The 13,972-nt window shown below is 57.2% G+C and overlaps 1 protein-coding gene across 1 annotated transcript in view; it reads right to left on the bottom strand.

The window, feature by feature from the left end:
* Window positions 1-10,957, bottom strand: part of KCNMB2 (potassium calcium-activated channel subfamily M regulatory beta subunit 2) — a 198,116-nt gene extending 187,159 nt beyond the window's left edge. The window contains 1 exon segment of the mRNA XM_025425654.3: window positions 10,833-10,957. The gene's annotated coding sequence lies outside the window, so the exon portion shown is untranslated.
* Between the last annotated feature and the right edge of the window lie 3,015 nt (window positions 10,958-13,972).

The raw sequence follows: 13,972 nt of genomic DNA, 5'->3' as shown, positions 1-13,972 counted from the left end.
CTGGGCCACGGGACGGCGGTGGGTAGCGCAGTTCAGTCGTAATATTGGGTGAGAAAGGGGCGGCAGAGATTAGGCTGGAAATCTGTCCGGATCCCCCCAAATTGGCAGACTGCGGTGTCCTGTCCTGCTGGATGAGACCCGATTTGTTTGGCTAAGCGAGAGCCCCCGAAGAGCTGCGATTACGGTCGTTCCATGATCAAGGTCATGCTTTGGAGCTACTGGCTGGGAAAGGCTAGAGAGAGAGAACACGGCGGGAAGAGATTAGGACAGTTTCTTTTCCTTCCGAATGTATATATGATCGAGCTTCCTCGGGTGCTAAGGCTGCAGGCCTTACCCCAAGAGGTTCCGATGGAATACGGACGCATGAATTGGTATTTAGTGAAGGCTCTCCAGGTAATCCTGATGCCCGTGGCTCAGGACGGCATCCGGAAGAAGCCAGACTAGAGGCAAGGAGGTTGGCGAACAAGCGATCTCAATACCCAAGGCGAGGGCAGCCCGGGTGGCGCAGCGGTTTGGCGCCTGCCTTCGACCCAGGGTGTGATCCTGGAGACCCGGGATCGAGTCCCACATCGGGCTCCCTGCATGGAACCTGCTTCTCCCTCTGCCTGTGTCTCTGCCTCTCTCTCCGTGTCTCTCATGAATAAATAAAATATTTAAAAAATTAATAAAAACCATTAAATAAAAAAAAAATTAATACCCAGGGCGAGAACAAAGGGGCTTTGCTTGTAGGATGGATAAAGGCACAGACACAAAAGAATTTTGAAGGAAGACCCAGCAGGACTCAGGCCACCTGGGCCTATAGGTGGGGAAGGATTCAAAGAACAGTTGGCTTAGAACCTGGGCCATCAGGAGCCCAAAGAGTGGAAGCCTGAGGCAGAGCAGATGTGTTAGGTCTTAACCATGAGCTCGGATCTGCCAAGTGAGTTTGGCAGTGTAGACGGCCGCAGGGAAATGTCCACCAGGTGGCAGGCAACGTGGGACTTGGGTGGGGAGCAAGGTCACAGCTGGAGACATGGTTTGGGATGAAAGTCAGAGACTCTATTTTTCAATTATTGAAAAATCGTAACGAAAAAATAAGGACAGGAAAAACAAGCTCCGGCAAAAGAGGAGAGCTAGGAAAGAACCGTCAACCAGGAAGGAGGGGATCTGGGGAGTGAAACATAATAAAAATCAAGGAAAGAGAGGATTTCGAGAAAAAAAAGCCAGTTTCTCTCTCTGGGCCTCTCCGTACGCGTGTATGTAGACGGATACGCACACATACCCGCACCCCGGGGCGATCGAGCGTCACGAGGGCTGTGAAAAGCCAAATTGGGTGCAAAAGCCAAACTGGGTGACTTCCCGGGGTCACAGGAGACCAGTGTGGTCCGCATGCATGTGCCGGTGCTTCAAACAGACGAACGGGGAGCGAGGAAGCGGGGGCGGCGAGCGCATGCTTTTGCTCCAGGAGCGCTCGCTCTCGTCCTGTCCCTGGGTCCCCAACCTCCCCGCCTACCCCGTTACTCAGAGCCCGAGTCCTAAACCCGTCCTCAGCGCTCCTCCTCGTTTGCCCAGGTCCTCCCGGACTTGGCCCATCACCAACTCCATCCCATCCTTGAACGCGGCTCCCACGATGACTGGGACAGGCCTCCCCTGACTCCCCGGGGTCCCCTTGCCCGCCCCACGCGGCAGGTCCGGGCCAGAGACGGCCCCGCAAGGCCTGGGCATCTGCTGGGCCCCCTGCCCGGGCCTGGACGACTGTCCGTCGCTCTTGGTGCTGCAAGCAAACCTCTGCACGTGGCCGGGAGCCTGCCGGGCCGGACCGCGGCTCCTTCAGGCCTCCCCCTGCCCTCAGCCCGCCCGCCCTGTCGGAGCACAGCCCTCCTCCGCTCCTGTAACAGGCTTGCTTCTAATCTCGTGCATTAATTTTAAAGAACTGTCTTTCCCCGAGCTCCCTGCCCCCTCCCACTGCCCCCACGCGCGGGTGTGACGCCTGGTAAAGGCCGATGCGAGGCGGGCGGGTGCCGCGCCTCAGCCTCGCACCTGCTGCTTCTCTGCCTAGAAAGCTTTTCCTCCAGTCCCTGCGATTCTCACGCTCGCTTTTTCTTTTCTCTTTCACGTTCATGCTTCTTCTTTAGCGTCTCAGCCCTTCCTTCCGCAGAGAAGCTTTCCCTGACATCCTCGACTGCACCAGTGTCTCTAGGTAAACGCTCTCTTAGCGTTCTCTACATTTGTGATTTTACATCTATTCATGTGATGATTTTTTTTATTCTTTTTTTTTTTTTTATTCATGTGACGATTAGAAAAAAATATCTTTCTTGTCCAGGACTCTGATCTCCATGGTTGGGGATGGGGTCGTGTGTGATTTGGCCCAACACGGTCGCCCCGACACTCATCACAGTGTCCAGTCCACGGTGGATGCTCAGCAAATATTTGTCGAATAAATGAAGGAGTAGCTGAATAAATGCAGGCATGAAATGAGGCCTGATCAGTTAAAAGCTAGACATGTGATTTTTACTGTGGACACCTGATGAGCACGTGGTTTGGGGTAAGACCCTCCTTCCGGTAAACAAACTGAACCGCGGAGGGAATCAAGATCGCACCAGCCAGCTTTCCGCACAGGCATGTAAATCAGAGCGCGGCTCCTATTTTTATGCCAGTTTTCTCACAGTTTCATTGCAGCAGACCTCCAGATCCACTTGTCGGGGGGGAACAGGCCTAGGAGAGCGGGGAGCGGGGTGTCGTAGACGGTCTCCGGCCGGCGGTCCTGGTCCCGGGGCCACTGATGTGTCTTAAGCACCCAGAGAGGATTTCTCAAATTCGGTGACACATCATCTAAGCCTTCCTTCTCCTTTAGGCATGAACTTTCTCTCTCTCAACTGTTTTTTTTTTTTTTTTTATTCATTCCAACAGAGGATTGAGTCCTGTACTGTTCTATTTTTATGTTTTTAAAGCAAACAGCTACCTTGAGTTGTCCACACAGGAGCCCCACATGACTGTTGCCAAGCACCACACAGGATCAAATAAGCCGCCGGGAAGCTGTCATCGGTCGTCCCCGCAGAGAGGAAGAAACTGGATCAATCCCGTTAGACGTTTGCCTCTAAAGTTAGGCATTATTTTCTTCCAGGTTGCTGTTTTTTTTGCTTTTGTTTTTGTTTCTGTTTTTGTTTTTGTTTTGTTTTGTTCTCCCTTCTTAATTTCTTTATTTGGAATACACCAGGAAATGAAAAAAAAAAAAAAATCCCAAGACAATCAGGGGCCCCAGACTACAGAACTGCAGTCCCTGGGAGGGAATCTCGGTTCACGTTGATGGAGCTGCAAATACTTCACATGGTCAGAAATTTTTAAATGCTTTTACAAAGCCCAACTCAAGACATTCACGAATTATCTCCTGGGCAATATTCATCGCGCCGCGTGGGGCCCCAGGGGGCTCAGCCGGGTAAGCGTCTGCCTTCAGCCCAGACCCTGAGCCCCGCGGGATTGAGCCCCGGGGCAGGCTCCTCGCCCAGCAGGGCCTTTGCTCCAGGGTTCCTTCTCTCCCTCCGCCCTTCCCCTTGCTTGTGCTCTCTCTCCCTCCCTCTCTCTCTCTGATAAATAAATAAAATCTTAAAAAAAAAAAAAAAAGATTCACCAGTGCTTCTGTGTCTCCCTCACAAAGTGCTACATGCAGCAGGGCCAGAATGATCTTCTGCATCTAAGCAAAGCAACAAAGATCCTAGGTTTGCATTTGAATTGCCTTTAAAAAAAAACACAAAAAAACATTTCCTAACAGTTTCACTTTGAGACATTTCACTTTTGTGCCTAAGAGTCACGGAGCCAGATGCTTGACCTCCACTAGTTTTCCAGTAAAAAATTTAATGATTAAAGGACTTAAAAAGTCTAACCAAACTCACTATTTATAAAGTCCCAAACTATGGCGCAGAGTACAAAGGGATTCCCCAGACACGTGTAGGGTCGCGAGGGCTTTATTTCGACGAACCTCCCAACGGACTCCTCTGGCCGGAGCCTACGTGCACTGGGTTCATAAATCACTTCCAGCCACACAGTGTCTCTGAGTAACATGCCCCCGGGGATAAACAGGCAGCGTCCTCACTCGCGAGTCCCCTTTCCCTCCTCCTCCCGCGAGAGACCGTCTGCACCAGGACGCACGGAGGGGATGCAGTGCAGACCTGTGCCGTTTCCAGAACCTTCCATCTCCAGCCACGCCGCCTGGTAAATAAGACACGACATTCACCTGGTTTCCCCGATACGGCTTGACCGCAGGGAATAGGGTGAAGAGAAGAGTGTATATCAATCCACAGGTCACCTTTAACAAAAATCCTATATATTCCATGCAGTTCTGTTCACCTAAGAATCATAAATGCGTCGTGTCTGCTCTCAAGGAGTTTATGACCTACTTATGGGGCTAAAAATCATACTGGAAACATCAGCTACGGGTTTTACTACTGGCCTAACTGTTCTTATTTACGCAGTGGGTTTGTTGAGAGCTGAAAAGGAGCTTCCGTGTCCAGAATATTCTGGAGTTTTAACAGCAAGGTGACCAGGAAGCGGCATGTGGCATCCGTCCGACATTTTCCCCATTTAGTACAAATGCTCGCGCGTGGAAACCAAAGGCGCTGCCCGGTGGTCGGAGCACCTTCTCTCTCCCAGGAAGTCAGCAGGCCTGACACTTGGACACCCCGATTCAGAGCCCCCCTCCCCGGGCTGAGGTTCTCACGCAGCTCGTCTGTCACCCTGGCTTCCACGGGCTGAGGGGTTTGCTCTCTGGGGCCGTCAGACTTGGCGGCGGCTTCGAATCAAGGCCCCACCACACTCCCGAGAAAGAAGGTCGTGGCCGTGAGCACATGCGTGGAAAAGGGACGGCGACACCCGCAGGAGCATCTGGAAGAAGCCAGAGACTACGAGGAGGAGAGGTGGGGGCTGGACGGGAAGTCGGTGAGCACAGGGCAGGCCTCCTACTGCAAGGGAGCTGCACCGTGTCCTTGGGCCCGTAGGTCACAGGGACGCTCAGCAGGGTGGTACGGACCCTGCCCCCCTGATCCCCTGGGGAATCGCAGCATCGGCTCCAGGCCTGGATGCTGAGCTGTGACCCAGCCCGTCAGCCCCAGTGTCCCCCGGGGAGGAGCTGAGGGCCGGGGGACGGCGGCCACGGCACAGCAGGCTGGGGGCAAACAGGAGCAACTCCTGCGACGGCTTCTTTTTATATTTATTTATTTATTTATTTATTTCTGAGAGACAGAGAGAGAGGCAGAGACCCAGGTGGAGGGGGAAGCAGGCTCCATGCAGGGAGCTGGATGCGGGACTCGATCCCGGGGCTCTGCAGGCAGGCGCCAAAGCGCTGGGCCACTGGGCTGCCCCTGTGAGGGTTTAACACAAAAAGATCAAACCCTGAAAACTCTGTGACCATTTTAGGACAACGGCATGTGCAGCATGTGCTCGCCGCTGGGGCCGGGCCGTGGGTGCCGCTGGGGCCGGGCCGTGGGTTCCGCTGGGCCCGGCTGCCCTTGCGTGGATTTGAGGAACGACGAAGTATCTAAGGGAACACAAGCACACGCACCATCGGGAGTGACACAGCCCGACCCTCAAGAGCCTGAAATCCTCGAGGCTGTTTGGCGTCCGACGAGGTCCCGAACCAACCAGAGGAAGATGCGGCCTCCGCGGCAGGTGCCTGCTTGAGGCCATCTCCCGGCGGCCTGGCGGGCGGCGCGCACTTTACCTAAGCCACGAAAGGAAACTGAGTTCTTAGCCTTAAGAGACCAGTGATGTTGGGCACCTGGGCGGGGGGGCGGGGGGGGGCTCAGCAGGTGAGCGGCCGCCTCGGCCCAGGGTGCAACCTGGGGTCCCGGGATTGAGTTCCGCGTCGGGTCCCCCAGGGAGCTTGCTGCTCCCTCTGCCTCTCTCTCTCTCTCTCTCTCTCTCTCTCTGTGTCTCATGCATAAATAAATAAAGTCCTTAAAAACTAATAATAAATTAAAAAATTAAAAATAAAAACTTCCCCTAATCACGGGCAGCTTAGTCACGGACTACATTAAAGCAGGCCGGTCTGTCGTCCGGTTCGGGAGGCATCTCTGCGGCCGAAGGGAGAGTGACTCTCCGTAGTTTGGTGCGGGAGTCTTTGCCCTTGAGCAGCCCGGGGGGCTCTGACCCCTGGGTGTTCCTGTCTGTCCAAGGGAAAGGTCAGTACCTGTTACTCGACTACCCCGTGAGGCTAAGATGACAATACCGATGAGAACCCTGTTTTGTGAGCACGTCCCCTGTGCCGGGTGCCCTAGCGGGGCTCCAGCACCTAGGATCACGTCCCTAACCCAAGAGGTCAGTGCGGTGACTGAGTCTCCCTAAGACTCTCAGAAGTCGCCCCTAGTCACAGAGCTCTGCGTGGAGAAGGTGCGACTCAGGTCGAGCCTGGCATCCTTGCCACGTCACCCCACCTCCTCTCTAGGCCACAGAACCCTCTCCGAATGCCGGGCGTTATTATTTGTACGCGTTTTGGACAATAAGACCGTCGGAGCCCACCCGAGTTATCTGAAGACACTGGGGACCGCCGGAGAGGTCGGGGTTAACGAGACCACGACGGCTCATGCTGTCCTGGGAGCGACGAGTGACCCGCGAATGGCCGGGACAGCTCTTAGTCATCGGTGCTCGATTCCTGTTGCCAAATACAGTCCTGGGGCGTGTTGCTCACAAAGGGTGTGACCCCCCCGTATGTCCCAAGCTGCTGCTGCCACCCCCTGTCACCGCGAGCAGAGAGCAGAGGAAAGCTAGAACAGGCTTAAGCCCCCGTGACCCGTCCCGATCGGAGAGGATGTCTTTTTGAAAAAGAAGTCCTCTTCGGATAAGATCAAATTCAGGCAAATTGAATTTTTATTTGCTCTGACATAGATTGGAATCAGTGATGTGGTATTTTTTCCCTCCTGTGTAGAGAGGAGGAAGGAAATCATCTCGATAAATCTCCTTGACTTTCCTCAAGGTGTCGGGCCTCTTTCTCTTTGGAACGAGCCACGGGGCACGTGGACAGAGCCCGGCCCTCGGGCTGGGGGCCTCCTCCCTGTGCGTGGGGCCTGGTGCTGCTGGCGGAGGTTGGCGGGGCCGGCAGCAGCTCCTGCATTCACCGGCCAGTCACTCATTGGCAGTCGGTGCAGCAGGCACAGCCGGGGGCACGACCAAGTCCCCGTCCCAGAGCGTCTGTTCTAGCAGGAGCGATACACACACTCAACGCACACCAGGGTGGACGGGGCTTGGGGAGAAAGCAGAGGCTGGGGATAGGAAGCCTGCAAGAGGACAAGAGAGAAGGGGCTCTCAGGGAAGCGTTGTCTGCCAGAGGGACATCTGGCAGAGACCCGGGGGAAGGGGGAGACTGAGTCCTGCGTAGCGGCCGTAGGCCCTGGGTGTGCAAGGCCACGGCAGGTTGGAGGGGGAGCCGGGACGCCAGCGCGGCTACACAGAGCGCTCACGGGAGGACCAGAACCCGGGACCGATCGCGCGTGGGCTGTGCACACCCAGGATCCGCCTTCGCTCTGCCGCCCGACGGCAAGACGTGGAAGGCTTTCCGGCAGCAGATCCTGTGACTTGGCTGCAGCCCCGAACAACCCCTGGCCGTGGACACAGAGCAGAAGGTGGCCGCGGGAGCAGGGTGGTCACTTGCCCAGTGTGTTAGCCGTGGGCGTGACAACCGAGCTCTAGGTCCAGCTGGAAGATGGAAGCAATGGGCTTTCCTGTTACACATGAAGGGAAGAAAAATCGAAAGAGGACCCAGAACGTGTCTTCTGAGCAAGTGGAGGAAGGGAGTTTTCATTTACGTACATGGGGAAACGGCGGGAGGAGCACGTGCGTGGAAAGTCAGAAATCCGACTTCCAACGTGGCCGTGCAAGGTGCCCGTGACACCCCGAAGTGGGGGTGTTATATAGTTGAGCTTGTGACGTTTAGAGGTTCGGGGACCGTCCAGGTTAGGGCTTAGGATCTGCGAGCTCTCTGTGTGTGCACAGTTCCTAAGGTCTTGAGATGAGGGAGTGAGCGAAGATGAGAGATTCACAGCTGAGCCACGGAGCCTTCCACACGTGAAGATTTAGAAGAGAGTCAGGAGCCAGCAAAGGAGACGAAAAACTCTCTACCTATAAAGTAGGGGGAATTACACCCTCACGCTCCTTTTCCAAGACACACGGGCTAAGACGGAGGAGGAGTCCGTCTACTAGGAAGGATGATGCTGAGCTTTCCTTGATGCTCCAGCCAAGAAACCCAAGGAGAAAGGGGCCGTAATGGGGACAGAGCCTGTGTGCCCGGGCCTGCTCGGACCAGCAAATGACCTCAGAATCTGGGGTGAGATAAAGTGGATGATATGAATGATATGATGATATGACTGTGATGATATGGTGCTGGGAAAGATGGCAACATGGTTGCAAAAGGAGATGAAACTGTCTCCCTGTGACTATTGATATAAAGCTGGGCTTTGAAAAAAATTAGTGACTCTATAAATGAAAAAAAGAATAAAATACACCAACAATACATAGTAAGATAACTTCTAACTTTTTTGACATACCTTTTCTGTAGTATTTCCACACACACACACACACACAAATATACGAGGATTATATTGCATTTACATTAGAGTCTTTTTAATTTGAAAGAATAGCAAGACTGTTTTGGGAAGATTCATTTGTTATCCCCTTTTGGTAAGAGGACAGAGCTGATCAAAGAGAAGATTGCGTTAGTTTGAGAAATGTCTGGTCGGACACCAACCGGTAAAGTACAATGACGCGTGCGTGTGTATACGAGAGGCACGGAGTGTGAGGGTGAGCGTGGACTCGGTGCTTTGTGTCCTGGTGACTGATGCGTGCTGGCGGTGCTACCCGGGAGCCGAGAAAACAAGGCTGACTAGAGCTTCGCTTATTCCGCATGTCAGGGTGGGTTCCGGACGCGCTTCCTGGGTAGCGGGCGAATGCGGGTGTTTCATTACCAGATGTAGCAGAAACCGAAAGGGAGAAGTCTGCGTAATGCTCTGGTTGCTGTCTACTGATCGGAAGAGGCAACGAAATCAATTTATGATACAAAGTAGGTTGTTTTGGCTAAATTACTCACTTTGGCTTTCCCCACAGCTTACAAAAAAATAAATTCCATGAACCCCCCCTCCATCGTTTTTCACGTTTAGGGTCTACTCTAGGCACACCTGCCAGAAAGCTTTGATATAGGAACTCCTTCCATAAACCTGTGCACATTGTGAAAGGTCATTTTAGTTTATCAGTAAAAGGTGTTGTGAGCAGGATGACAGCAAAAATAATTTCTCCCATTGACCACTTTTATGGTGAGGACTGCCTCTAAAGTGCACCATGAGGTTACACTCGGAGGACACTGTAAGAGCAGAGCTGGCGAAAATCTCTCTCAAACAAATGAAATCCGTGAAAACAACAGAAATGACAGCCGGTTGTAAACTTCTGACAGCAGTACGTGTGTGTGTGTCTGTGGGTCCCGAGCTCTGTCGTTATGGGTTCTTGGCTGGTGAGCACAGGTGGCCAGAGAACGGGGCTTACAAGGTCAAGGTCGCGGAGCCCACCGGCCACGCAGATGCAGAAAATTGTCACCGGCACCAACTGCACCAGACTCTCCACCCTCATTCCAGGGATGTGTGTCCTGGTCCCACGGCAGCCGGAGCGAGCCGGGCTGCCCCAATGTCAACCACACTATTAGGGAAAACAGACACACAACTTTAGGAACCTCTGTGGCCCCTACAGGGCAGCTCCCACCTGCGGGCAGGTGCACAGAGGCCGCAGGTGGATGCAATCGGGGGCTCAGGCCGGGGAGCTCCTGGGTCTCGGGGGTGGGCAGCTGTCACCCCTGGGTCCTGCGCCGCATTGTGGGGGGGGGGCACGGCCTCACGGGGAGACCCTGCGCTGCATCCTCCCTGCATCCTCCGTGCATCCTCCATGCATCCTCCGTGGCATCCTAGCCAAGCCGGTGCCACCGGGCCTCGGGGTTTTCAAAGCCAAAAGCAACGTCCGCGCCCCTTGGAGTTTGCGAGGTGCCCGAGCAGGGCCCGCCCGCTCCTGCCGCGCGGCCCGGGTCACGCGCAATGACGGACACGAGCCCCGCGGGCCGGGCGGGGACGCAGCAGCCCCCGAGCCCCGCTGCACACCTTGCTGTGACCTGTGGGCCTGGGGCCAGCAGCCCCGGGGCGGGCGGGGGCGGGCGGGGGCTCTGCGGCTCCCTCCTCCCTCCGCCCGCGGGCCGCCTCCTCCGGGAAGCCTCCCGGGCGCTCAGCGAACGGGGCCAAGGGGGCGCTGACCCCGCCCCGCAGCCCGGCCGCCGGCGCCCCGGGGCCCCCAGCCCTCCTCCCGGCCGCGGGGGCTGCACCTGCCGAGGCTGCACCTGCCGGGGCTGCACCTGCCGGAGCCGCACCTGCCGGGGCTCCACCTGCCGGCGCGCACGGCAGCCGCCCGACCCCCCGCGGATGAATTACAGCTCAGGGGGTCCCGCGCGGGGTCCCTGCGCCCCGACACCTTCTCGGCCGCGGGGACGCAGGGCGCCCCGAGCAGGTTCCCCGGCCCCGCGACCGCTCCCCCGCCCCGTCCTCGGCCCCGCAGCCCGCTGCCCCCTGTGACCTCCAGGGCGCGCGGGCACCTCGGCGGCTGCACCGGCGGGTCCCGGGGGAACGGCCCCCCCGCGCATCCCCCCCGCGCATTCCCCCCCCCGCACCTGGCGGCGCATCCTCGCACCTGGCCGCGCGCCCCTGCACCTGGCGGCCCCCGCGCAGCCCCCGCGCACCCCGTCCCCTCCCCGCCCCGGCACCCCCGCCCCGCCCCGCCCCGCCCCGCCCCGCGCAGGGCCCCGGCGGCCCCGCTCCCTTTGTCCGCCCCGCGGACCCTACCTCGGCCGTCACATCGCGCTCGGCAGCCGCCGTGGGTGGGCGCAGCCCCGGCCCCAGCCCGGCCCCGGCCCCGGCCCCAGCCGCAGCCGCAGCCCCAGCCCAGCCCAGCCCGGCCGGAGGACGCGGAGCACCGGCGCCCACGGCCCGCGGAGCAGGAGCGCGGGGCGGCGGAGGGCGGGGCTGGCAGCCTGCGGCGGGGGCCCGCGGGACCGGGCGGCGGCCGCTCTGATAGGTCGGGGCCGCCCCCGCCTCCCAGCCCCGGACCCGGGCACGCCCCGCGCGCACCCGTCCGGCCCGGGCCGGGCTGCTCCTGCTGCAGATGGCTCTCGCACCTGGGGGCCGCACCTGCGGCCGGGCCGGCGAGCCGCTGACTCCGCCCGCGCCCCAGCTCTTCCCCTTACACGCTGGAGTGCTCCCCGCCCCGTAGGAGACGCCCCTCCCCAGGGCGAGGTCGGGGCAGGGGCGACCCATGTGCCAAATCTCAGGGGAGAGCACGTGGGCTCCACGGATCACCGAGCGCGGACGGCGCAGCTTGGTGCCGGGGGCTCAGCAACCGGGTGTGCACCGCTGTGCCAGCGCACGGAGGAGAGGTCCGTGTGCAATGCTGTGCCAGTGCACGGAGGTCTGTGTGCAATGCTGTGTGAGTGCACGGAGGGCTGTGTGCAGTGCTGTGGGAGTGCATAGAGGAGAGGTCCATGTGTGCACCGTTGTGCGAGCGCACGGAGAAGAGGTCCGTGTGCAATGCTGTGCCAGTGCACGGAGGTCTGTGTGCAATGCTGTGTGAGTGCACGGAGGGCTGTGTGCAGTGCTGTGCGAGTGCATAGAGGAGAGGTCCATGTGTGCACCGTTGTGCGAGCGCACGGAGGAGAGGTCCGTGTGCAATGCTGTGCCAGTGCACCGAGGTCTGTGTGCAATGCTGTGTGAGTGCACGGAGGGCTGTAAGCAGTGCTGTGCAAGTGCACAGAGAAGAGGTCCGTGTGTGCACCGCTGTGCGAGTGCACGGAGGAGGGAGGTCCGTGTGCAATGCTGTGCCAGTGCACGGAGGTCTGTGTGCAATGCGGTGCGAGCACACAGAGGAGAGGTCCATGTGTGCACCGTTGTGCAAGTGCATAGAGGAGAGGTCCGTGTGCAATGCTGTGCCAGTGCACGGAGGCCTGTGTGCAGTGCTGTGCAAGTGCATAGAGGAGAGGTCCATGTGTGCACCGCTGTGCGAGCACACGGAGGAGAGGTCCGTGTGCAATGCTGTGCCAGTGCACGGAGGTCTGTGTGCAATGCTGTGTGAGTGCACGGAGGGCTGTATGCAGTGCTGTGCAAGTGCACAGAGAAGAGGTCCGTGTATGCACCGCTGTGCGAGTGCACGGAGAAGGGAGGTCCGTGTGCAATGCTGTGCCAGTGCACGGAGGTCTGTGTGCAGTGCTGTGTGAGCGCACGGAGGAGAGGTCCGTGTGCAATGCTGTGTGAGTGCATGGAGGAGAGGTCAGTGCGTGCACCCCTGTGTGAGCGCACACAGGAGAGGTCCGTGTGTACACCACCGTGCAAGCACCTGGAGGAGAGGTGTGTGTGCACCGCCGTGCGAGTGCCTGGGGAGAGGTGTGTGTGTGCACTGCCTTGCGAGTGCATGGAAGAAAGGTATGTGTGTGTGCACCACTGTGCAAGTGCATGGAGAGGAGTGTGTGTGCTCCGCTGTGTGAGTGCATGGAGGAGAGCTATGTGTGTGTGCACCGCTGTGGGAGCGCATGGGGGAGGGGAGGCGACAGGGTGACCCACGCGGCAGCCAGGGTCCCGGGTGAGGGAAGAGGGCGGGCACCCAGGACCCTAGAGGCGCTACTCAGAAAAGTAGGACCCACTGATTTGTCTAGACGCCTGAGAAAAGAAAGCCACTCTTTTTTTGTTGTTACTTTCTCTCTCTCTCTCTCTCTCTCTTTTTAAACTCCTGGTTGTCGGTGTGAACATGCCCTGATTGTATGTGAATTTTGTTATTACTCGACTGGTCGCAATGTCTTCCCGGGAACACGCTGTGATTTAGTGGGGACTCCCCCTGTGTCACAGCCCGTAACCACGTTTCATCCCCAATGAGCATCCTTGCTCGCAGCGGCTTCTGTGACGCAAAACCAAAGTCACAAAACACTGTAATTTGAATTTCAATAAATAATTCTGTTCCTGTGATGTTGGTAGGACAGAGAAGTTGCTTATTTTTTTCCCCATTTTTCACATTTGCAGTTCCTGAAGGGAGGGGGGGATTTTTCCATATCCCATGTCCAAAACCTTTCATTAGCCTCGTGATCATGCAAAAGAAACGATTTCTTACCAGACTGATTAAAATGTCACAGCTGTGAGGAGTCTGGGGAATCGGCAATCATCGTCTTCAGTGCCTCAGTGTCATAGTTTGTAATTGGTGTAAGTGGCACCACCGAAGGGAGAACACAAAAATTCCAAAATAAAATTGTTGGGAGGCAATTCTTCAGGATTTTATGAAAATCCTCGTTTTGCACAGGCAGGCATGTCATCCAAACATTTGCAATCGAAGGAGGATTATTTGGGGAATAGAGGATCTGCAAATTTTTTTTTAAATGATGAGAGTAGTGTTATAAATTGAATATCCTGGGTAGTTTTTTCCGATGTAGGAAAGTATTTAATGTTAATGGTGCTTCAGGGGTCGCACGGCGCCAACACCGTGTACGGTTTGGGGGGCAGGAGGGTGTAGCTGGATCCTGGATCCCCACCCCCTGCGTCCCACCTGAGGTTGATTCGGGAGCAGCTCCTCCTACAGGAGACAGGTGGGCAGGACTTGGGTGGCTGGAGAGGGCGGACCTGGGGCCGAGATGGCAGGTGCTGCCTCGGGGAGGCCTGTCCCTCACAGAGCACAGGTCGCATGAGCTCCCTGAAGCCGGACGGGGTCCTGACAGGACGGGTCAGGTGGCCCAAGGCGGTTTGTTGGGGGTCGTGGAGGACCAGGGCATGAAGACAGGAAGCAGAAGGGAGGGAAGGTGGGTAGGCCCAGATGGAGGGAGGGAGGGAGGAGGGAGTGGCTTCCCCAGGAGGCGCACTGTTCACCAGAGGACACAGCTCTGGAATGAGGAGGATGGACTTTGCCCCCCCAGACCATTACCCACTTGGCGTCTTGTGTGAAAAGGGCTGCC

This window comes from Canis lupus, chromosome 34 (genome assembly GCF_003254725.2).
Source record: "Canis lupus dingo isolate Sandy chromosome 34, ASM325472v2, whole genome shotgun sequence".
Taxonomy (NCBI): Eukaryota; Metazoa; Chordata; class Mammalia; order Carnivora; family Canidae; genus Canis; species Canis lupus.
Note: the sequence above shows the minus strand (reverse complement) of the source record. Positions and strands in the feature narration are given on the sequence as shown.